Here is a 23,453-nt window from a genome sequence, read left to right as displayed (position 1 = left end):
AAGCCTCCGCGCCCGCTGGCCCGGCCTGTCTCCAGCCAGAGGCCTCCGCGCCCGCTGGCCCAGCCTCCGAAGCTGTTGCTTCGTCACCGCCGGCTTCCATGCCGTCGCCTGGTCCAGCCTCTGTTTCGGCTTCTGCTTCGCCTGGTCCAGCCTCGGCTTCAGCTTCGCCTTCGCATGGTCCAGCTTCTGCCACGCCGTCGCCCAAGCCACGTTCTGGACGTCAACGTCGGCGCGGTCTTCCTCGCGGCCGCCCACCGGACCTGCTCAGTGGCCGCCGCCATCTTCCTCGCGGCCGCCCACCGGACCTGCTCAGTGGCCGCCGCCATCTTCCTCGCGGCCGCCCACCGGACCTGCTCAGTGGCCGCCGCCGCCGTCGTCTTCCTCGCGGCCGCCCACCGGACCTGCTCAGTGGCCGCCGCCGTCGTCTTCCTCGCGGCCGCCCACCGGACCTGCTCAGTGGCCGCCGCCGTCGTCTTCCTCGCGGCCGCCCACCGGACCTGCTCAGTGGCCGCCGTCGTCTTCCTCGCGGCCGCCCACCAGAACTGCTTCGTCTCGGCCACCGGCCACGTGGCCACCCACCTGACCTCTCTCGTCTCGGCCACCGGCCATGTGGCCGCCCACCTGAACTGTTTTTGTTTTGGACTCCGTCCCTCCGTCCTGGGCCCCCTCCGCCCGCCCTGTTCTGGTTTTTCTTTCTTTTGGCCGTCGGGTGCCGGCCTTTGAAGGGGGGGGGGTACTGTCAGGTTTCCTGGGTCGTTGACCCAGTGTTTTCTGTTTTGTCATGTTCAGTTTATTTTCACATCCATGTTTTCTATGCCAGCCTGTCTACTAGTGTATCATGTTCCAGTTCCTTCTATGCATCATTAGTTAGACTAAGTTCAGCTGTGCTCTCACCTGTCTCCAATCGTTGTCATTGTTAGTCATGTATTTAAGCCCTCTGTTCCCTTCAGTCCTGGTCGTGTCATTGATGTTATGTTGTTGTTTACGCCTGCGTTCAGTCAGCCAGCCATTCAGCCTTTCAGTCAGTCCTTCAGTCATTCAGTCAGTCGTCCAGCCAGCCAGCCAGCCATTTCCTACCTCTGTTCTGTTTGTTCACTCCATCGGCAATAAATACCAACCTTCACCAACCTACCTGTGAGTCCAGCGTTTGGGTCCTCCTTCTCTCATCCACAACACAGATCCTGACAATTACAGGACAGTCTGGCAATAAACGAGTTATTTTACACAGTCATGCTGACAGATTTCCTTCCTTTACCACATCAGCATTTCCTAAAATTGCATTTATTTTTCCTATTTTACTTTCATGGGGATACACAACGAGTTTTTTACTTTAAACTTCCAACAGGATCCAATATTCTAACAGACAATCGTGTATTGCTGTCCTCTGTATTTATTATTACCTCCTACTTTTGTTCTGCTGCAGTTTTTCAGCTTAATTCAAACAAGTGTTAGCAATGAAAGTCGCCTACTCCATAACCTCGGTGACTTGCAGTACATCTCCTTTAAAAACTCCCACTCGCCTCCAGGTTCATATTTCAATGTTTCTGTGTTTTACAACAAATGCTAAAATTATTCTATGTACTGCTAAAAGTCCAAAGGTCAGGTGAGAATTTTGGCAAAGATTTAATACCTGAGTTATTCTGCAAAAGAACAAAAAGTAAAAGAAAAACAAAACTCATCTTAACACAACATGGTTTTATACTACAAGTGGGTGAAAGTAATCACTGAAAAACAGGAAGCTGGTGTTTGTCATTGTTTATAAACACGAGTAATAATGTGCTGTTAGCTGCAAATCAAGTTAAGGGTAAAATTGGAAAAACACATGCAAAAATTGTCAGAAGTACGACAGACAAACACTAGAAACAAATGTAAGGAGCTAAGAGAACATGTTTCCATCTGGAGACTCGTTGTTTGCAGCGGCGGGATGTGATTCCAGCCGACAGTCAATTGTTTAACGAAACAGAAAAGAAACTGCAAAAAAATTGGGAAAACTGAGGGTTTCAGTTTCCTGGGCAGTCTGCAGAAGCAGCGTTCGACAGCACGCGGGGCTTCAAAGAACTCGGCAAATATCCTGCGAGTGCCTGGTTAGGAAATGAGCAACTGTAAACCAATCCAGCTGTACTGAACCAGCGCACCCACTGCTTTTCAACAGGAGAGGGAGGTGATCGTGTCGGCACAACTCACATGAAAGCACACCTGATATCAGACACAGGAGAAAAATAAGCGAGCAAAACAACTTTTTTTTATCTTTCAAATGTGAACTTTGGCTTCACAGTTTTTTCTTCTCTGTGGCTGAAATGTGTTAAAAACATGTGAATAAAAGGAAAAAAACTGTAGCTTCAACAAGAGAAAAAGAAATTAAAGAAAGATTGACCAGAAACTGTCTGAAAATTACTAAAAAGACGTTCCCACCGACACGGACACCCGCTACGTTCATCCGCTACGTTCATATTTTCGGCTGTTCCATATTCCAATTTTGTTGCTCTTTTCATACAGCTCGTCTTCTCTTTGCACAGACTCCCATCACTGTTACTCTCCCTCACAGTTTCATGTCTGCTGTCTTGATTTAAATGTTTGGTTCTTTCCATCCAATCTTCCAATTCTGTTTCTCTGCCTCCGTCTCTTGCAATCCGTCTCTCTCCCGCTAAGAGAGATTAAAGTGGAGGCAGATGTCGTGTTAATGGCCATCAGCTCATCCTGTGCAGACACTTTCACAGTCTGCGCTGCCTACCTGCTTAATTAGTCAAGAGGCAATCCCCCGGCAATGAATCTGGCCCAAACTGCTGCTGCACACAGACACATGGACCTACTGCAACCCTGATTTTGTTTTCCAAAAAACCGTCGGCCACTGTAAAATATAGAATTAAGGGGGGATGAGCTAAAACAACCCGTCTCAGACAAAGACTGAGCTGAGTACCAGTAAAAGGTGGATATGTTCAATTTGCGGTGTTGAATCATTAAAAACTGCTGCAGCAGAGTCTAAAAATATTAATATAGAGCTGAGAATCAGCAGAACAGGCACTCTTTAAGATCAAAGTACTGAATTGATCAGTCTACTTGGCAGAATTGCAGTGCCAACATACCTTTAAGTGAGAGAGCAGGGTAGGTAGTTTGAGCCATGCATGTTGTGGTTCTGCCAAACCACACACTGTGAATCACGGGCACTTTGCTACTTAAACAGAAAAAAGTATCACATACATAAACTGCGCTCAGATCAAATTAGAAGGAAAATAGTTAATATAGCTGATTTTTATTTATATATTTTTTTAAATTTGTGCCTCAAACCTGCTCGTCTCATAACATACCAGCCACTATTTTTACCCTTAATTTGATCCGGGTAGCACAAACCTAAACCTCAAAGTGATGATCAACCAGAGTGACCTCAGTCTGACAGCTACAGCTTCGAAATTCGCCACAGTGGAAAAAATCCACACACACAGTTTCAAGCCTCCAAGTCCAGCAGGCAGCCACCAGGTTTTCTTAATTAGTGCACAAAGCTTGTAGGAACAGTGGGTGAACACACTCGCACTCTGCTAATGAGTATGAGATGTGATAGAAATGCCAGCATTATGTTCAGTGCTTTGGGGGGTTTATGATGCTTTATATTTTTTATGTAAATTTAGCTTTTGGCATTATGTTACGGTTCTTTTTGGCATCATTTTTTAAACCCTTTTCCTTCTGTGTCATCTTTTATATTTCTGAGGACAGGAAATGGGCTGCATTTACACTTCTGTTTGGAAGCTTTCAGTGAAACAGCATCATGTGGTTCTGATGAGTCCTCATCATTTAGGTCTTTTCTCTTGTATGTATAAGAAAAAGGATCAGTGATATGTTCACACCACATTAAGGTAGTTTTTTATAAAATATATTTATATACCAGGTTCTCAGATTTGGTCAAAATTGAATTCTTCTGACATTTATTAGTGTTTTATTTCATGCTGTATGACATTCTCCCTGCTGTGAAGTACATTAGTAGAAAAGCAGAGAGTGTTTTAGCTTCAAACTAGACGTTCAGGTGCAGTTTTGAAAGTCAAAAACAATCCCAGTTTTTAAATTGACATATTTTCTTCAGTATTCTTCCATGCAATACTCCATGTAGCTGACATAGTGCTTATTTAGACAGACACTGCACCATTTCAAATAAGTTTGTTGTACTTTGCTGTGTGAGGACGATCCGCTGCCTGTGAGCGCTTTGGCACGGGCGAGGTGCCCATGGCAGCACCCGCTGCTAGTTGAGAGTAAGAGCGATATGTGCTTTCACGTCAAAAAGAGGTCAGAAGTTTCCCTAATAACACCAGCAAAAGTCGCCAGATTTGTTGCTAGTCACTTTTTAGAAAAAAAGTCGCTAAGTTGGCAACACTGGCTATGCCCCGTTAGCATTTTTATTTTTACCATCAATATACAATTTTCCTGCTAGCTAAAAACTGCTTAAGCAGTTTCCAGCTAGCTTAAGCAGTTTAGCAATTAGCAACTGCTACTTTGACCTCTTACGGTTGGCAAGTTGCTGATTATTCTTCTTAGAAACCATGTTGGTACAAACGGAGCACCTCTTGTAGCTATGTTTTATAGGCTCGTAATAGTAAGTGTAAGCAGTGTTGGTCAAGTTACTTGAAAAAAATAATCAGTTACTAATTACTGATTACTTCCCCAAAAAAGTAATCCCGTTACTTTACTGATTATTTATTTTCAAAAGTAATTAATTACTTAGTTACTTAGTTACTTTTTAGAAACACAATTTGCAACCTGAATAGGTGATAAAGCGATAGATCTTTCAGCCCAATTCTACTTTTTCTGCATAATCCATCATACAAAATGTAATCAAATGGAAAACTCTCTTTTTAAAACTTGTTTTATTAGTTTTAATTTTTTAACTTTATGCATCAAGCAAAAATTAAATTATATGTAACATTCTCTGACTGGAAGAAATTTGTTTAACATTTAAACCTATTTTCTGCACATTCCAGCACATAAAATAAAATATTTTTTTGTGTTTACACTCACTCTTTCAAATAGATGCAAGTAAAACACAGCAGAAAATAAATAAAGTCAAAGACTAGTTGCTCTATTTTCACCTGTAAAGCAGGACTGGGGTAGGCGGAGGTTTACCCTGGTGCAGGTGTGCCGCAGCGGTCAGTTGAAGACTCCGCGAGTTTCTCTGTGAATTTCCCATTACAGTTGTAGCGCATTCGGTGCTTGCTTGGAGGTTTAGGGGTTTTTTCGCTGTAAAAAGAAGTTTTCTTCCCACGCACAGCGGACACTAATGTTTTTGTCACTTTTTATGGAATCGAACTCAAAGGCGGCTGATCTCAACCCTCCTGAAGTGCAACGTTATGTTGTGGAACACGTTGTTCGGGGCGGGGACAGCTTGCTGCATGCATTCCATCGACTGAGAGCGTTTTCTGGTAAAGTGCCCAGGCCAATTCAAGAGACAGATTATGATACATGGCGGTCAGGTGTTGAATTAGCCCTGAAAGATCCATCTATATCTGATCTGCAGCGCACCAGACTGATTCGCGACAGTCTACTGCCTCCTGCCTGTAATATAGTAAAACATCTCAGCCTTGACACACCACCAGAAGTCTATATGAAACAACTTGACTCAGCCTATGGCACTGTGCAAGATGGGGAAGAGTTATATGCCAAGTTCATGGACACCTTCCAGGACAGTGGAGAAAAGCCTTCGGCCTATTTGCAACGTCTGCAGGTGGCATTACAGCATGCAGCAAAAAGAGGAGGTGTTTTAGAAAAAGACATGGACAAACAACTGTTGAATCAATTCTGCAGGGGATGTTGGGATAACAATTTAATATCGGAACTCCAACTTAAACAAAAGAAACACAACCCCCCTAAGTTTGCTGAACTTCTATTGCTCCTTCGAACTGAAGAGGACAGAGAGGCAGCAAAGACATTAAGAATGAAACAGCATTTGGGAACGACAAAACAGAAAGCTACCACTAATGCCCAGTTTGCCAATACTGGGGAAGAAACTAACCTTTGTACTGCACTAACCACTCTGACTAAACAGCTCTCACAACAGATGGCAGCTATACAACAGCAGCTTGCAGCTTTGACAGCACAGCAGTGTAACGTCAAACCACCGGTTGCTGCCTGCCCAGCTTCAAAGCCCTATGGGCCGAAGAAGGTTGGTAAGAATCCAAAACATAGCGCCTCCAGCCCTAAACCAGGGTTTTGCTTCCGCTGCGGAGAAGATGGTCACATTAAGCCACAATGTGAAAATGCACCCAATTCAGCATTGGTAAGTGCTAAGCGGAAACAATTTGACAACAAACAAAAGTGGCAGAAGCAAAAGTCCTCTGCTTCTGAGGATTTAAACTAGTTCCAGTTCCTGTTGAGGGGCAACCAGGAGCTGAGCTGGACCAACCTTGTCCCGCTAAGAACAAAAAGCATGCCAAGTGTGCAAAATTGCAGACAAAGACAAAGATCCACACTGGATTACCGACAGGATTAGTTGGATCCAGATGTACAGCAGAAGTCAGCATTGCAGGTTGCAACTGTCCGTGTCTACTGGATACTGGTTCCCAGGTTACCACAATACCAGTTTCATTTTATAATGAGCATCTCTCCGATCAGCCAGTCCACCCATTGAATGAGCTTCTTCATGTGGAGGGGCTGCTGGTCAGTGTGTTCCATACCTTGGGTATGTTGAAGTTGCCATGACGTTTCCAAAAGACTTTCTTGGGAGTGACTTCCCAGTTCAAACGCTTGCACTTGTTGTTCCTGATGTGAGACCTGATTTTCCAACCTCAGTACTTATTGGCATGAATACACTTGAAATTCTTTATGAACAATTCTCTTCTAGTAACTGTTCATCATTCCAGCCTACCTCTTACGGGTACAGAGCAGTTCTGCAAACTCTCCAAGTGACGTACCAACAGAATTGTAATGATCATCTTGGTGTTGTGACCACCCTTAGTAAATCTCCTGTGCTAGTTCCAGCTGGCTGCACAGTTGTGGTCGAGGGTTCTGCCAAGATTCTCAGCCCAGCTAGTCAATGTGTTGTCATTCAGCACCCGGGTTCAGGCCTGCCGGGTGGTTTGTGTGTCAGTAATTGTCTAGTCGCTCTTAAAGCTGGTACACACACTCAGGTTCCAGTTGTTGTATCCAACGGAACAGAGCAAGACATCTACATACCAGCTTTGAGTGTCATTGCAGAGCTGGGAGCCTATGACTGCATAGTCTCTGAGCACAGTGTGACCAACCCCCCAGATCAGGAGATGTTGTCAACACCACTCACTTTCAATTTTGGTGAGTCACCAATACCAGCAGAATGGAAAGAACGGATTACAACAAAACTGAATGCCATGTCTGAAGTTTTTTCACATCATGACTTGGATTTTGGTTGCACTAAGGAAGTGAAGCATCACATCAAGCTCCATGACAATACCCCTTTTAAACACAAAGCAAGACCTATTCATCCCCAGGACATAGAAGCTGTTCGTAAACATCTTCGAGAGCTTCTAGATGCTGGTGTTATCAGGGAGTCGGAGTCATCATTTTCATCACCCATAGTGGTTGTCAAGAAGAAAAATGGAGACATTCGACTATGTATTGACTACCGCAAACTCAACTTGCAAACGATTAAGGATGCGTATGCATTGCCCAACTTGGAGGAATCGTTTACAGCACTCACTGGATCGAAATGGTTCTCCGTGCTTGATCTCAAATCTGGTTATTACCAGATCGAGATGGATGAAGCCGATAAAGCCAAAACCGCTTTTGTAACGCCAATCGGGTTTTGGGAGTTCAATCGAATGCCTCAAGGAGTTACTAATGCACCTTCAACGTTCCAAAGACTCATGGAGAAGTGCATGGGAGACTTGCACTTGAAAGAGGTCCTGGTGTTTTTGGACGATTTGATCATATTCTCCAACAGCCTTGAGGAGCACGAAGACCGTTTGCTGAGAGTGTTAAATCGCTTGAAAGAATTTGGGTTAAAACTTTCTCCAGAAAAATGCAAATTCTTTCAGACATCTGTTCGATACTTGGGCCACATTGTGTCAGAAAATGGTGTTGAGACAGACCCAGAAAAGATTGCCACTTTGAAATCCTGGCCAATTCCAACCAACTTGAAGACCTTGAAATCTTTTCTGGGATTCGCTGGCTACTATAGGCGTTTTATTAAGGGATATGCCATGATCGCCAAGCCACTCAACAACCTCACACGTGGTACCCATCCACACACAAAAGCTCCAAAATGAGACTTCTAAGAGCTCACAGTTTGATCCCAAGCAATCCTTTGGTTCCAGGTGGAGTCCTGAATGTCAGTTGGCTTTTGATACACTCATTGACAAACTTACCACTGCACCAGTTCTAGGTTTTGCTGATACGGCACTGCCTTACATCCTCCACACAGATGCCAGCACCACCGGATTGGGCGCCGCCCTTTACCAAGAGCAAGAGGGGAGACTTAGGGTGATAGCCTATGCCAGTAGAGGTTTGTCATCCAGTGAAAGTCGTTACCCAGCTCACAAGCTTGAATTCTTAGCACTGAAGTGGAGCGTGACAGAAAAATTTCATGATTACTTGTATGGAGCAAATTTTACAGTGGTCACGGATAACAACCCACTTACCTATATCTTGACATCAGCAAAGTTGGATGCTACCAGCCATCGTTGGCTGGCTGCTCTTTCTACATTCTCGTTCAAGATACAGTATCGAGCCGGCAAGCAAAATCTGGATGCAGATGCACTTTCCCGTCGGCCCCATGATGGTACTTCCTCTAGTGAACCTGCTCAAAAAGATGAGGAGCTAATTAATCAGTTTACTCAACAACATCTCTCAAGCAGCAGTGACGGTGAAATATCAGCTGAAGTCGTCGATGCGATTTGCCAAAGCTGTGTTGTCAGGACCCAAGCTGAGAATAGTCTGGTCGAATCCTGTCCATCAACACAGCAGTGCTTCCTGAGAATTACTCAGAAGATTCCCATGGACTTCCTGTTATTTCCACCATATCCCATTCTGAGCTTTATGAAACACAGAGAACTGATCCAACTCTCCGGGAGGTTATTCACCAGTTGGAGTCAGGAGAAAAAGTTCCCCTGACAGCCAGGAAAGAGCTTCCTGAAATTCCTCTTCTCCTTCGAGAACTGAATAAATTGGAGCTGATTGATGGTATTCTCTATAGAAAGAGATATGAAAATGAACAACCATCATACCAACTGGTCCTTCCGACAGAACTGCGGCAAACTGTTCTCCACAACCTCCACAATGATATGGGCCACCTGGGAGTAGAACGGACCCTTGACCTTGCCAGGACTCGGTTCTATTGGCCAAGAATGGCAGTGGATGTAGAGAATAAAATAAAAGCTGTGGCGGTGCATTCGCCGAAAAAGCTTGCCAGAGAGAGCTGCTCCTCTTGTTAACATTCGGACATCACGTCCACTTGAACTCATTTGTATGGATTTCCTCAGTCTCGAGCCCCGATACCAGCAACACCAAAGACATCCTGGTACTGACAGATCATTTCACCAAATATGCCCTTGCCATACCAACACCAAACCAAAAGGCAAAAACTGTGGCTAAATGTCTTTGGGAAAACTTCATCGTTTATTATGGAATTCCAGAAAGACTCCATACAGATCAAGGGCGGACTTTGAGTCGAAATTGATAAAGGAGTTATGTGCCCTGTTGGGAGTCCAAAAGTGTCACACAACACCGTACCATCCAAGAGGAAACCCAGTAGAGAGGTTTAATCGCACTCTACTGGCCATGTTGGGAACTCTTGAACCCAAACAGAAATCCAAATGGAAACAGTTTGTAAAACCACTCGTCCATGCATACAACTGTACCAAAAATGAAGTCACTGGCTACACCCCATACGAACTAATGTTTGGACGTTGTCCTCGTCTCCCCATTGACCTCGCTTTTAATCTCCCTGTACGTGAGAAAGAATATCAGCCACATTCACAGTATGTCCAAGACTTAAAAGCTAGGTTGAAAGAAAGTTATCTGCTATCTTCAAAGAATGCTGCAAAGAACGCTGAGAGGAACAAGACTCGATTTGACCAACGTGATATACCATCCAAACTGGAAGTTGGAAGCAGAGTTTTGGTGCGGAACATGAGGCTGAGGGGTAAACATAAACTTGCTGACAAATGGGAACCAGATGTCTTTGTAGTGCTGACATGTGCCAAAGATCTCCCCGTCTACACAGTAAAACCAGAATGCAAAGACGGCCCAATTCGCACATTGCACAGAGATCTCCTCCTTCCGTGTGGGTTTCTTCCTGCAACAGAGTCAGGAACATCAGATGAGACTATTCCAATCACAACCCCTTTAACTCGTCAACAGAACAAGAAACAGCAGGAATCTCCTGAGTACTTTGTTGAAGAGGATGAATTGGAACCAACTTTTGTCCATCTTGCCCCACTCCCAATGGAGTTTAGGGTGGAGAAGACTCTCAGCCCCCTACAGTCTTTTCCTAGTGGTGAGGAGGAAGAAGGTACTCCAACACCTAGACCTGAAATGGGATCAGCTGGGGAAGCTCTGTTAGGATCTCAGAGTGAAAAACCATTGGAGTTTGATGCTGATGAGACATCTGAGGCAGATTTGCTTGAAATCTTACCCGAACCCATTCTTGAAACTGTATCTACAGACTTGTCCGATCCTGAAGTCTCTGACAACTTAACGGCCGAGCCTAGTCCTGTGACATTACCAACTCTTAATAGCTCAGATTCGGTTACTGACCCCCCTCTGAGGCGGTCAACGCGTCACAGATCACCACCTAGGCGACTTCAGTATGCCCATTTAGGCAATCCATTGATATCAGTTGTTCAGTCTCTGTTACATAGTCTGTCAGATGCTTTAACCACCACAACCACCAATTCTAATTCTTCAGTCGTACATGTTGTGTAGTGTTAACATGCAACGGTCGTGCATGTATTCAAGGGGAGGTGTAACCCAGAGTAAAATCTGTTTTACTAGCATTTAGCAATTTCCTGCACTTATTTCCTGCCATTGAACACATCACCAATACATGACTCCAACCACATGACTTTGCTCAGCCAATCGGATGGCATGTAGGTCATAGTAAGCCTGTCCCGGCTTCCTCCCGTCAGATGCGTGGAGGCAAGCCAGGTGACAGAGCTGTTGCAGGTTTGTATTGGCAAACATTTGCTTTTCCCGTTTTAATGCATTTTTTAACCGCAACTACCTTATGCAACTTAGACGCTGATTACTGTGAGCCAGAGCCATAGTGTTGTTGTGCACTGAACAGAACGGAATTGGTGAGTTTGAACTTTTAATTGACTGTTTGTATTGCTACCAGCTGACGCTAATTGGCTGCTGCCGGTCCAAACAATTTGATTTTGATTCTTGATTTGACCGATAGTTGTTGAATAACAAATGTTGTGAAGCTATGTAATATGTATATAGCAGTTGAAATGTTTTAGTTAAATCCTTGCTGGTTAAATATACTGTTTGTTTATTTATAAATTGTGTACACAAGAACAAGAATAACTTAATGTATTTAGCTTAACTGGCTGACACTTTTTTTGTATTCTTGTGATTTCTTATTGGCCTTGTTTATTTAATGCAGGCCAGGTGAACCTTTTTGGGTATGAAAAGGATGGCGAGCCAATGAACGGCTAGGAGCAGGACTCATTCTGCATTGGAGCTTCCACTGGTTGGGTAGGAAGCTATCAAAGACGACGCTCTGTCCCCATTTTCCAAATACACTGATTTCACAATCATACACACCATTCCCCCGTTTATGGACAATAGCGCTTGGACATTTCTCATGGACATTCAGATAAAACTCATGGACTTCAGTGTGGATCAGTGGTTTTGATGTTAACATGTGTTATTTATGGGGAACTGTTTTTTGAGAATCTATATTGCTTGGTATAAGCCATAAGCCAGAAGAATTTGCTTAGTTGTCTTTGTGCACCCCCACTGGGTTTTGATTAATTGAATAGCTGCAGCAGGAGTGATTATTTAAGTTTTCCTTTTCTGTTTTTGTTATTTTTCTTTGGGTTTTGGTTTAATACATGGTACCTGCAAAAGCATTTTGTGTTGTGTGTATTTATTAATTACTGCCCATCAGCTCCAGTAGCATTCCTAAATCTTCTGATTAACCTAATATTTCACTCAGTACCTAGCCTGTATTAATTCATTAGCGCTTCATCAGTGTTACATTTCGTCAGTACTTCCACGCTTTGAACGCTGCATGCTCATACTCTCTCCGCACTCGATATATTATCCATTGTTGATCTGCAGACAGCTGTTGCCACGATCGTCGCATTCGCTTACGTCACTGTCATGAGACATTCTCGCAAAAAACTCACGGTTTTAGTAACGCAGCGTTCCTACGGGAAAGTAACGGTAATCTAATTACCGTTTTTGCAATGGTAATCCCTTACATTACTCGTACTTGAAAAAAGTAATCGGGTAATCTGCCCATCTCTGAGTGTAAGTAGCATGTTATAACAGCTGCATGCACTTAGCATCTTAGCAGTTATGCAGGCAGAAGACGGCTGTATGGTTCGACACAGAAAGCTGTTAATATCTGATGCACATGAGATGAAAGACGAATGAAAATGTGAAACTAACATTAGGGCCAACAACCCACTACTGAGCAGTTCCTGCATAAAGCACGAACACACACCGATTGCTTTTTCTTCGACTACACCGTTGCTCACCCTTTCAAATCGAATCTACTGTCTTGTATTTGGGCCAAAAACAGTCTGAAGAGGACGGCCCCTGGATACTGATGATCTGCACTGTCACTACAGGAACTTTCAGGACATCTGTGTGATCCGGTAAATCTTGAGGTTCAGTGAAGCTTCTGGATGTGAAGACAGGGATAATAAACCTTCCTCGGTCCTTCAGCTCTCACAGCTCTGATGACTTATTACCACATGCATCAAAGCTGAATGTTATGCTACGTCGCCACATTGACGTGACTGCATTGTGTCTGAGAACCTTGAGACCGAGGGTGCTTATCCTCCCTTTCTATATGTCTTAAAATCAACTGTGGAAATACAAAATTCCTATTTAAAAAACACTTTATCACTCAATCCTCTTCTTCTTTTATCTCATTTTCAAGCATGCAGTGAAGTGCACGTTAAAAAACAAGAAGGAATAACAAAAACAATGTAAAATTTGAATGTCTGGATCATCACGAACCCAACTGACTTATCTGACCTGAGAAAGTTCTCTCATCTGTTCTCTACTTGAGGTAAAACCATCTGGCAACGATCTACACTGAACCGTAACACCACAGATAAATGAATGCCAAGTAGATTTCAAGACTGTCTAATGATTCAGCGTTAAAAGAATTATTTCTCTGTGTTAACAAGACTAAAACGCTAAAGGTCCCAGTGGTGAGTGGGGAGAGGGGCTAACATGAAGACTTCTCCACAGTGATATATGTTGGTCTTCTGAGCAGCCCGACTATAACTCACGCCTTCATGAAGATGCTTGACACAAGGTCAGAAGATCAAGGAGTATGAGTTTTCTCAGCTTTACTTCAATGTCTGAAAGTCTGAGATACTAAGAAGACTCATATGAGGTTAATAGAAAAATCAAACTAGGTGCTGTGTTTATATATTTACACATGCTTTTAATTATATTGGCATACTTGTGGTAACAGTTCAGCCCCAACAGCACTGTGCAAAGCAGCCTTAAAAACAGTCACAGAACACGACTCATTTGTGTTCATGGACACAAATGATCCTTTTTTTAATCGTGTCTGAGTAATATTTGTGCTGATGGATATGAAGAGCAGTAAAATTTAGCTGCCAGAACTACTTAGATTTGGAAAAAGCATGATGCTTCGCTTTAATTTTAAGCATTAACCGTGTGCTTCACAGCTCCTTTCTTTCTTTTCTTTTCTTTGTTCATGTGTCCGAGTCTAAAAAAACTGTATGTGCTGATTCCCCAAAGAAGCTTTCAGTTGAAATACAGTCAAATACAGTACTTTTATTGTCCCATTTATTGCCAAGTTTGTTTGATTTTTATTTTTTTTAAAAAGGACAATTTCAGCTCTTCTCCACAAACAAAAGTTTCTAATTTATTGGTTTGCTTCATCTTCAGGTCAGACTAACAGTGAAGCATCATCTCACCTCTGGCATTTACAACATTTCACTCATTATACCTTGAAGGAAAACACGGCCTTGTGCCAACCCCCGCTGCGCAGAAAACAAAGCCAGCCAGAGGTTAATCAAATGACTTCTCAAACAAAATGTGCAGAGATTTAAATGACATGTTAGTTTCCAAACATTAAATATGCAGACACGCGAAGCATTTATATCCAAAATAACAGATGTTTTGCTGTTACCACATTCAGCCTTTGTTTATTAATGGGGATAGAAGGCTAGAGAAGTTAAGAGTAACGAGGTAAATGTCAGGCTACCGATGGTGGCTGAAACGGTGCGGTTGTGGACTGCAGCTGAGGGTCACAGCACACTGAAGCTTAAAGCACACGGTACGGAACAATGTGCTGTTTGCCAGCTAAAGTCGAGGAGGTCAAAGCAAAGAGGAGAGCAATTCATCACTGCTGCTTGTCAGTTTAGGCATTGATCCTGTGTATACAGATGTTGGTGCCTGTGTTGACACAAGAGGTGAGTGTGTGTGCGTTGTATCAGCAGTTGAGTAGTGACTACAAGGAGTGATGCCAGCGAATGGAGAAAGTTCAGCTCAAAGATGTTACAAAAGATCCACCTCGGAGCGCGCGGGGCCGTGAGTCAGCATCGCCGCGCGGTTTGATGGCTACTAATCTGCTCTGAAGAGACGGCGACAGATACACTGAGTGCAGGAAGTGAGATACGGTATGATGGCGGACACGATGAAATGAGCTGAGGGCTAAAAAGATAATGAGAGTAGGCTGCGAAATGAAATGACGAGCAGAAGAAGTGAGGGTGGAAGGAGACATGAGCAGAGCAACGAGGAAATTAAGAAGCTTCTCATTTCTTCCACTGCAGAGATTAAGACACACACACACACACCCCATCGTGTTTTCATATCTTTGTGGGGACGTCTAATTGACAGAATGCTTTCCCAGGTCCCTAACCATCAAAAATGAATGCATAAACCTAACCGTAACCTAAGTGTAACCCTGACACTAAAAGCACATTTTGAGTCTGAAATATGCCTTCAAATTCGTGGGGACTGGGATTTAGTCCCCATGGGGGCTGTTGGTCCCCACAGCCATAGTAAACTTCCAATTTTTAGTCCCCACAACGAAATGCAAACACACTTGCACACAGACACACACAAAGATCTCTCCCACCCTTCGGCAGTCCCAATCCCATCCAAATCTCAGCATAGCATTTAAAGAAAGGTGAATTATACAATGTGTGTGTGTGAAGAGGAAAACCCTCCTTCCCAGCTGATGCCCTTTGAGATTTACTGTTCTCCTCTGATGTAGCATTTCATGTCTGACTGCATCTGTTCAGGCTAACAAAGGCCAAATGCAAGGTACTGGTTATCTGTAGGTGAGGCGCTGCCTTACCGTCATCTGTAGATTTTACTTCACTGCAAAGTTAGGGATACTGTTTGTTCTGGATCCACACCAGCAACTGGGGGCAGACTTTCATGAGGACATTGCTCTCTGATCCTCTCAAGGAATTCCCTGACCGAGCGTCTCGGGCGGCCCGAGGCTCAAAGGCTCGTTGAAAATCGATGTCAGTTAGTCTCCGGAGACTCTGTGAACATCCTCCATCCTGTATGGTCTGGAAGGTTTTGCCTCTCAGTTCAGTTCTGTTCATTCCTGATAATGGCAGCCTCAGAGGGGCTTCTCTAAATTCAACTGTTTCATCTCGACGAGTATGCGCCGACTGATCTGATCTGTGATCTGCAGGTTCATCAACTATCAGATTTTTCTCACCATCTTGCGCAGAACTATTATGGGAAATTGACCTATACAGTATTTGCCAGTATGAATAGCAAATTAATGTTCCTTTATTACAAGGAAGTCAATCAGTTTTATCATATTATGTTTAGTTGCTGTTAGGTTGTAGGATTAACTTGGTATATTCTTAGGATATTAACATTCACCGGGCTGCAGGTTCAGGGTTTGGTTCAGGCTAACATCCAGTTTCCCACAGGTAGAATTTACTTGGACAGCCCACCCACACAGGTTAAAGTCCATCCAATTATACTTGGAAAATTTATTCTGGAAGTATTTATTATTTTATCCATCTTAGAAAATGAATTAATCTGTGATTGATAGATTTTTATTCTGCCGACCTTCTAGATCCAGCCCTTTTAGTCGTATGGTTCTCTATCAGCTCCCTTGGTGTCCAGGTTTCTGTTGTCGTGGTAATGGATATGATTCACATAAAAATAGAGTCAAAGTGGAAAAAAATGAAAAACAAAAATCTGTATCTGTCTGCTGACAGTTTTTCAGGGTTTAGCCTGAATATGCCATTTGGATTAACAGCTGTTCCTCTTCCGCATGTCAGATAATGTTTATGAACCCAGATATATATTTTTTAAAAAGCTCACTTGTTAAATTATTGCCGATGTTTCAAAAACTGTTTCCTTCCATAAACCAAACCTCTCTTGGAAACCCATTTACTTTGCCTGTGAACTCTGCACTTCCATATCCAGATATCCAACAGCCAGGTTTAGACCCGCACATTTTTAGTGTAGGTTTCAGTTAAAAAAACAAAAAAGCAGAAGTACAAAATGCATTTATCTTCTAGATTTTAAAAATGATCCTGTTCATCACATGTGTGGATTCATTGAGTTCTGTTTTTAAAGCCTAAAGTTGAGAAATCATCATGTTAGTTTTCTGTGAGGGTTCTCAGTCATCCAGGTCATCGTAGTCTGAGGAGCTCGAAGAGAAAAACATCTGGACTTCTTTAAGTTTTCTTGAAGGTGTTTCACCTCTCATCTAAAAACCTTTTTCAGTTCTAAGAGCATTTGGAGGAGAGTCCCAGAATTTAAGCTCTGTGGGAGTGTCTCCAGGAGGGTCTGGGACCCCCCGTTGATCCTCTACCTAATCACATGAGCCAAGATATGAAAACAGGTGTGGCTCACAATCAACCAAGGTTTCGGGTGAACCTATTGTCAAAGCTATCCCCACCCTATCATGTGATTCACTGAGGTCAAACAGCCCAGGATGTGAGTGTTTGTTAAGGTGTCATCATGTTAGTTTTGAAAGTCGATGAGACCCTAACCAGGGAGGCCTGCCCTACAGCACACCCTGTTCTTTCTTCTGTTTTCTTATTGTGTTAATTAAGACTTTAAACTAGTGAGTGTGACTAAAAATTCATCAGGAACTTGTTTGACGTTTTTGAACAGAGTTTTACAGAGTCAGAGAAGTCGCCCTCTGCTGGTCATTAGAAAGAACTGCGGTGTACGCCACGATGACGTCCTGTTTCAGACGTGTTAGCCAAATTAGCTATGGCCTAAACTCTAAATTACTGCTAAACCGGCTGCTGGCAAACTTAAAAAGGGTCTCTCTTGTTTTCTCGATGATTACCTGTGACACATTTCCTTCTTAGGGCTAAAATGCTTTTTACCCAATGCCAGCTGCCCCATGTTACTCTCTAATGGATAAAGTGGTTATGGATGGATGGATGATGGAGAGATGGATGGATGCATGTTTTACCATCTGAGTATATATCATGATGGTGAAATATATGCTGTGCAGCTGGAACAGTCAGGCTTGCCAGCCTCGCTGTGCCTCCTGGTATCACTGGAGCCAAAATGAGGCCTGCCTGCTCTGCATTCAGAGGTTTGCATTCCTTTGAATGTGAGTTATTTCAGATGCCAACATTTATCTGCTAGAAAAAAAAGAAGCAAAAACTATTTGAAATGAATGCCTGTGGAGCTCTGGCTGCAGTGAGTGTAAGGGCATTAGGGTGTTATCTAGGTTTAAAATACATCCAGTGGGGAACCCAGGGCAGATGCAGCTGAATAGGAGGGGGGTGGAGGAGACTGTGCAAAGAGAAACTCCGGGGCAGATAAATGTTTAAAACGCTGACTGAATGTTATTTGTTGACATTTACCCACAGTGGGGCCCCAGATGTTTCAAGCATGGCAGGGCTGCCATTCAACATATTTTCGACCAGTGCCAAGGAAGAGGGGAAAAGTGATTAAATACTGTCTTCAGCAAAGGGCACAGGCCACTGTTCCAGAGACTTGGAGCTACTGCACATGAAACCCAAATCAGCCAATTGTTCCTGCCAGCAGCGCCTCTCGCGTGGAGAAAGAATAGAACATACAAAAGAAAACTGACAAACTCAATTCAAGTGAACACAGCAATTGATACGTCTTTTGTTTAGCTAAAAAATAAGTGGTTAGGAATGAATGTGATTGTTAATGTGAATATACAGAACCTGTAAAAAACCTAGGTCAAGATTTCTGATATTGGAAATGATCTGATTTCATTACAGCCCAGCGTTGACCCCTCATCTTTGGGCTTTGGCTGCTTCCAGAGAAACACATGAGAGGTAACTTCTATGCTGAAATGCTATCACGAAGACATCATCTATTATTAGGACATTATTTCATTGGGGCGGCTGCGGCTCAGGAGGTGGAGCAGGTCATCTACTAATCAGAAAGTCAGTGTTTCGATCCCCGGCTGCTTCAGTCTGCATGCCAAATATGCTTGGGTAAGACACTCACCTGAAGTTGCTCTCCGATGCATCCATCACAGTATTAGCTAGAAAGTTAGAACCGGTGTGAACAGGTGAATAAGGCATGCTGTATAAAGTGCTGAGGCAGAGGAGGAAAGTGCTGTATAAGGACCAGTCTATTTACCATTTATTTTGAGTGGTTTTTAGATTAAATGATTAGTCAGTGATTTGCTGAGGGGTTCCTATAACCAGCCTTCTCTGCCTCCTAAAGCGTGGAGCGCTCTCCCTCTTTCCCCTTCTCATTTTTGACACCTTCCATTTAGTATTGGGCAGACGTGTCCATGGAGATTTAAGACCTCCACTTTAGATCTGATGTTTTGTTATAGTCTAATTTTACAAGAATGAGTGTAAATATTTCATGCAACAGTTCTGTAATTGGCTTTATTATGTTGGTGTTTTTCTCAACGCAGATTTTATCTCCTGAATGATGAAATAGGATTTTAATAAGTCACCAGTTTCATTTTGAAATTTGATCTGTAGATTTTGTCTCCTAATGGATCATAAAAAGTGAACTAGAAGGCAGAAAAAGAGAGAAAATGTCACTATCAATCAAAACTAAATCCTGTGGGGCAGAAAGAGTGGAACAGACTAAAAAAAATAAAAAAGCAGCGACGGAGACGCTAAAGACAAAACCAGTGAAAGAGCTGCAAAGATTGTGAGTAAGAAAGCATGAAAGGAAGAGTAGGTAAGAGTGTAAACACGGGGCGGCGTGAAGACGACTAGATGAGACAGCAGAAGAGTGACGGATGAAAAGTAAGAGGAGGAAAGAAGGGAAAAAGGCACAAGTGACAAACAGAGAAAACAGAACAGAGATTCTAACCCTGCTGCAGGGCCTTCTGGGTAAAAAGCATCAATAATCTCTCTCTCTTTCTTTCCTCCTCCTTATTTTCTTCCTTTTCTCCATCCTTCATCTCCATCCTTCAGGATGTTTTTTCAGACTGAACTCAGAGAATTTTATCATTCTTCGCCCCAAGGGACTTATTCCGGTTTAAAATCATTGATGCTGATTACTCCAGGCCCTGTCATATTGATTTTTGAGATTTATTGTTGGCCGACTCCCTAACAGAGGTCCCTGGCCCCTGTGTCCCCGGGTTGGCAGTCATTTGTTAAACACTCACCCCTCCTGACAAGGGACACACTGAGCTATGTGCAAAAATGCACACACAAGCATGCAGAGAAAAACGCTACTGCTGTCGTCACACTTTGAGATGTTTCACAAAGACTCCCATGTTGTAACACTCTACAGCAAAAAGAAGCACATTTACAACCTGATTAAAAAATGGTCTCTTTATCTGCTTTCCCTTTTAGATATGAGTCACAGACCATCAAGGCTGGGTGGTGACCCCCGAGTAACCACAACGTGTTTCCAAACCAGTTGGCAGCCTGTCGTATCTTTAGTCTTTAGTCAGTAGGAGATTTGAAGCCAACATTGGAGACTTTTCACTGTCAGAGGAAAAGTTGTGGTTTTTTACTGGAGAGCTTTTACTTTGAAACTGAACATTCACCAGGTTGTGTTGCACTTTCTCAAGTGTCACTACAGCTCACTGGCTAGCTGTTTAGTGTCTGTAGCAAATTAAAAAACTTTTTGAAATGAAAACCACACCCAAAGGAACCACAATGAGGTTCACTGGTACAGCGACTGACTCCACCTAGCGACAGGCAACAGCCTTCAGCCACTGCCTTCCAACCAGTTGGGGAAAACACATCATTGCCATGGGGATTTGCTGACCGGTCAGGCCTGTGGGACTGGGACTTTATCAGTACAAATGCGTATGTTTTTTTTTTCAAAGCTCACACTTTAAATTTCATAACAGAGCAAAGCTAATTAAAAATTGAGAAGATTTGGCAGATGCCAAGTGGGTGCTAAGAATTCTTGATGCAAATTAAAGTCGCCGGTCCTCTTACTTGTTGTGTCGGTGTTTTTAGGAGCATTCTGAATGAAATTTTCTGACAAAATTCACATGAAGCTGTGTTAAACACAGCACACAAGTCTGTGTTCACTTTTCGTGATGTTTCAGCATTAGCCTGTCATTAACTAGCAGGTGCTAAACTTGGACTCTATCAGCACCCCTAATATCTGATCTAGATATGACCCCTTCTGTTTAAAAACAGAACAACACAAGGTGTTAACAGCTGTACAAAAAAAAAAAAGAAAGCAGAGGCTTTATAACGCATATCCACAATCTGCTGGGCCATGACAAGGTTACGACAGCCATCTTTTATATACAGTCTATGGGCCAGAATGGAAGATATGATGCGTTGCCAGCCGTGAAGAGAGCCAAGATGCCATTAGTTTGAATAGGAGGGAAACACTGCACGCACAATGCACTCTCTCTAGAGGAATGCATTTAGTTATAAGTATCCAAAGTGACTGTTGTGTAACTAAGGAAAAAAATGCTTCAGAAAGAAGTTTAAACTTCCTCACCTCTGCACACTGGCTAAAACTCACCATGTGAAGAGGCCACGGATGCCAGTTTTGGATGCTACAAAACTTTGAGTCACAGCTTCCCTACATTTTGCATCAGAAGGGTCACTTTCATCTGCTAACAAGCTTTTTGAGAAAGCTCACATACAGACTGAACACCTCTCCTGTGTGATCATCCACTCCAGCTTACACAAAATACCACAGTTCTCATTATTTGGTGCCCTAAAAGCAAAAGAAATGCATACAAGCAATCACCAGTGCCGTTGTCGTCTAAACATGACCAAAAAATGTCTCCAGTACAAATTGTCAAATTATTTGTTACATCTTGCTACAACATGTGGCCACGCCCCATTTCTTCATTGGCAGTTGCTCAGTTACACAACACACATGTAAAATTAAGAGCTGCATTGTGCACACACACACACACACACACACATTCTGATAATACACCAAGCAGCAGCTACTTGAACTTGGTTTTCATCTCCAGTTATTATCCAGCTTTGACTCTCCCCACTATTTGACCTTTACGCACAGATCAGGAAAAGCAGCTCGGTGTTCTTCTCTCATTAATTCTTCTCGCTGCTGAACAAGAGCTGAACAAGGAGAAAGAAAACAGCGAGTTCAGAGGAAAGTAGAGGAATAAATCGACTGTAAGCTGCCAGTAGACAGGATGTATTAAGAAAATGACACAAATTAGTGAACAATCAAGAAAGTAAAAGAAAATACCACCACACCAACGGGGTTCGGTGAGATTTAGGAGATAATCCAAGATGACAAACAGACTAAAGTGATTAGAACAGCAACATCTGAATAAACCTCTTATAGACGTTTCATTACCTTTGCCTCATACACCTTCAGCTAAAGGTTCCACCAGGCCTGGGCCTCTCCGTTTATGTGACAGCATGCAAGCAGATTATCTTTTTCACTCTGAAGTGTTCATGAAGCAGTTATGAATAATAATTGTAGACTCAGGAAATCCACAAGATCTGAGCTGATAGTTTGAACACAGTGAAAGAACAATAGCAGTCCAACAGTGAGAGTGCCCTCCGGACCACAGCGACCGCTACTTTACGAGATTTTCTTGACAAAATTATGATAATAGTTTAAATTTTTTCTTATATTAACCTTGATATGTACTTGTGGACACATGACGTGGAATGAACAATCCTGCCCTGTCGCACAGTAGTGCAGAATAAATGCCTGAATCATTATCGGGATCTGAATAGACTTCAGAAAGCTCTACACTGGACCGAGCTCCCACCTGTGGTAAAAATAAATATCCATACATATCTGTCTAACTTTTTGAGTGATATTGCTAAAGAATGAAAAAGTAGCAAAAAAAAGCAGATTAGCATCATTTTATGTGCTGCGATGAACAAAATGTCCGGGTGACAAAACCAAACATTCCTTTCAATTGCAGAGTATTGACTGTAGTATATGTAATGTACTGACTCATGCCAAGGGGCCAAATGCTGACGTTCTGTCACATGATGTTGCAGAGATTTGTATCCTCCAGTGCCTTGATCACCCTTATCTGTATGTACCAACCATATTAGTGTTAAAGAACGAGAAAAGAGAAAATCCATATTAGAAAGGTTGGTGTGGATTGTGAGGAGTAAGTCACAACCACTGTAGTACTGTCCCGATTGCATTTTACTATCACTGAATCATCCGTCATTTATCCAGGTAAGAGTCTGGATTCAAGAGAGAACCGTCCAAAAGGGCAGAGTACAAAAGTACAAATACGACACATAACAAGAACATAATAAACAAAACCTAATAAACAAATACAACTGATAACAACCATATGAATCCTGTGTAGGAGCAACATTAAACACAGTCACAATGACCAGAAGAGCTTTGCTCTCGCTCCTTTAAAATGGACTTAACTCCCCCCACTGTAACCTGCTTAGTTAGTCACCAAAGCTTCTTGGTAGTGCTTACAAGAAGGTTGTGGCTTGGGCTAAAATAGACGTCATGGCAACTTTAGATTGTTGAAAAATGACAGCTTACAGACACTGAAAGCATGGCATGTGACACCAAAGGGTCCTGAACAAGCATCCAAATGTGTGGAAGTGGGTGTGACAGACAAGTGCATGCATTGCCATTAACATGCACACACACACACACACACACACACACACACCACTGTGCATCCTACAAACATGCACTTTGTGCATGTAGGATGTTGGTGAACAGCAGAACACCAGGATCTGAGGATGTGATGCCAGATCAAATGCCCACTTTTCATCAGGTCCATTCAGTGTGGGAACACAGTTTCTCAGCCTAGCGTGCCACTAGCTTCACAGAAGCACCAGTTCCACAGTGGTCTGCAGGGCTGTGAAAGCTACTGATGATGCACTTATATCCTCTGAATAATGAGTTTCTTACCAGAAACTCTTTAAAACAGGAGGTATTTC

General features: G+C 42.9%; 1 protein-coding gene and 1 long non-coding RNA gene across 3 annotated transcripts in view; one reads left to right on the top strand and one right to left on the bottom strand.

Annotated features, from left to right (window-relative positions):
- sgcd (sarcoglycan, delta (dystrophin-associated glycoprotein)) overlaps window positions 1-23,453 on the bottom strand; it is a 458,641-nt gene that overhangs the window by 268,886 nt on the left and 166,302 nt on the right. The window lies entirely within an intron of this gene.
- On the top strand, window positions 10,943-11,695 carry LOC120442288. The gene is made up of 3 exons (XR_005614640.1): window positions 10,943-11,115; window positions 11,188-11,246; window positions 11,558-11,695. It is a non-coding gene; the product is annotated as an uncharacterized LOC120442288 (long non-coding RNA).

Source organism: Oreochromis aureus, linkage group 10 (genome assembly GCF_013358895.1).
Source record: "Oreochromis aureus strain Israel breed Guangdong linkage group 10, ZZ_aureus, whole genome shotgun sequence".
In the NCBI taxonomy this organism is placed as follows: Eukaryota; Metazoa; Chordata; class Actinopteri; order Cichliformes; family Cichlidae; genus Oreochromis; species Oreochromis aureus.
Note: the sequence above shows the minus strand (reverse complement) of the source record. Positions and strands in the feature narration are given on the sequence as shown.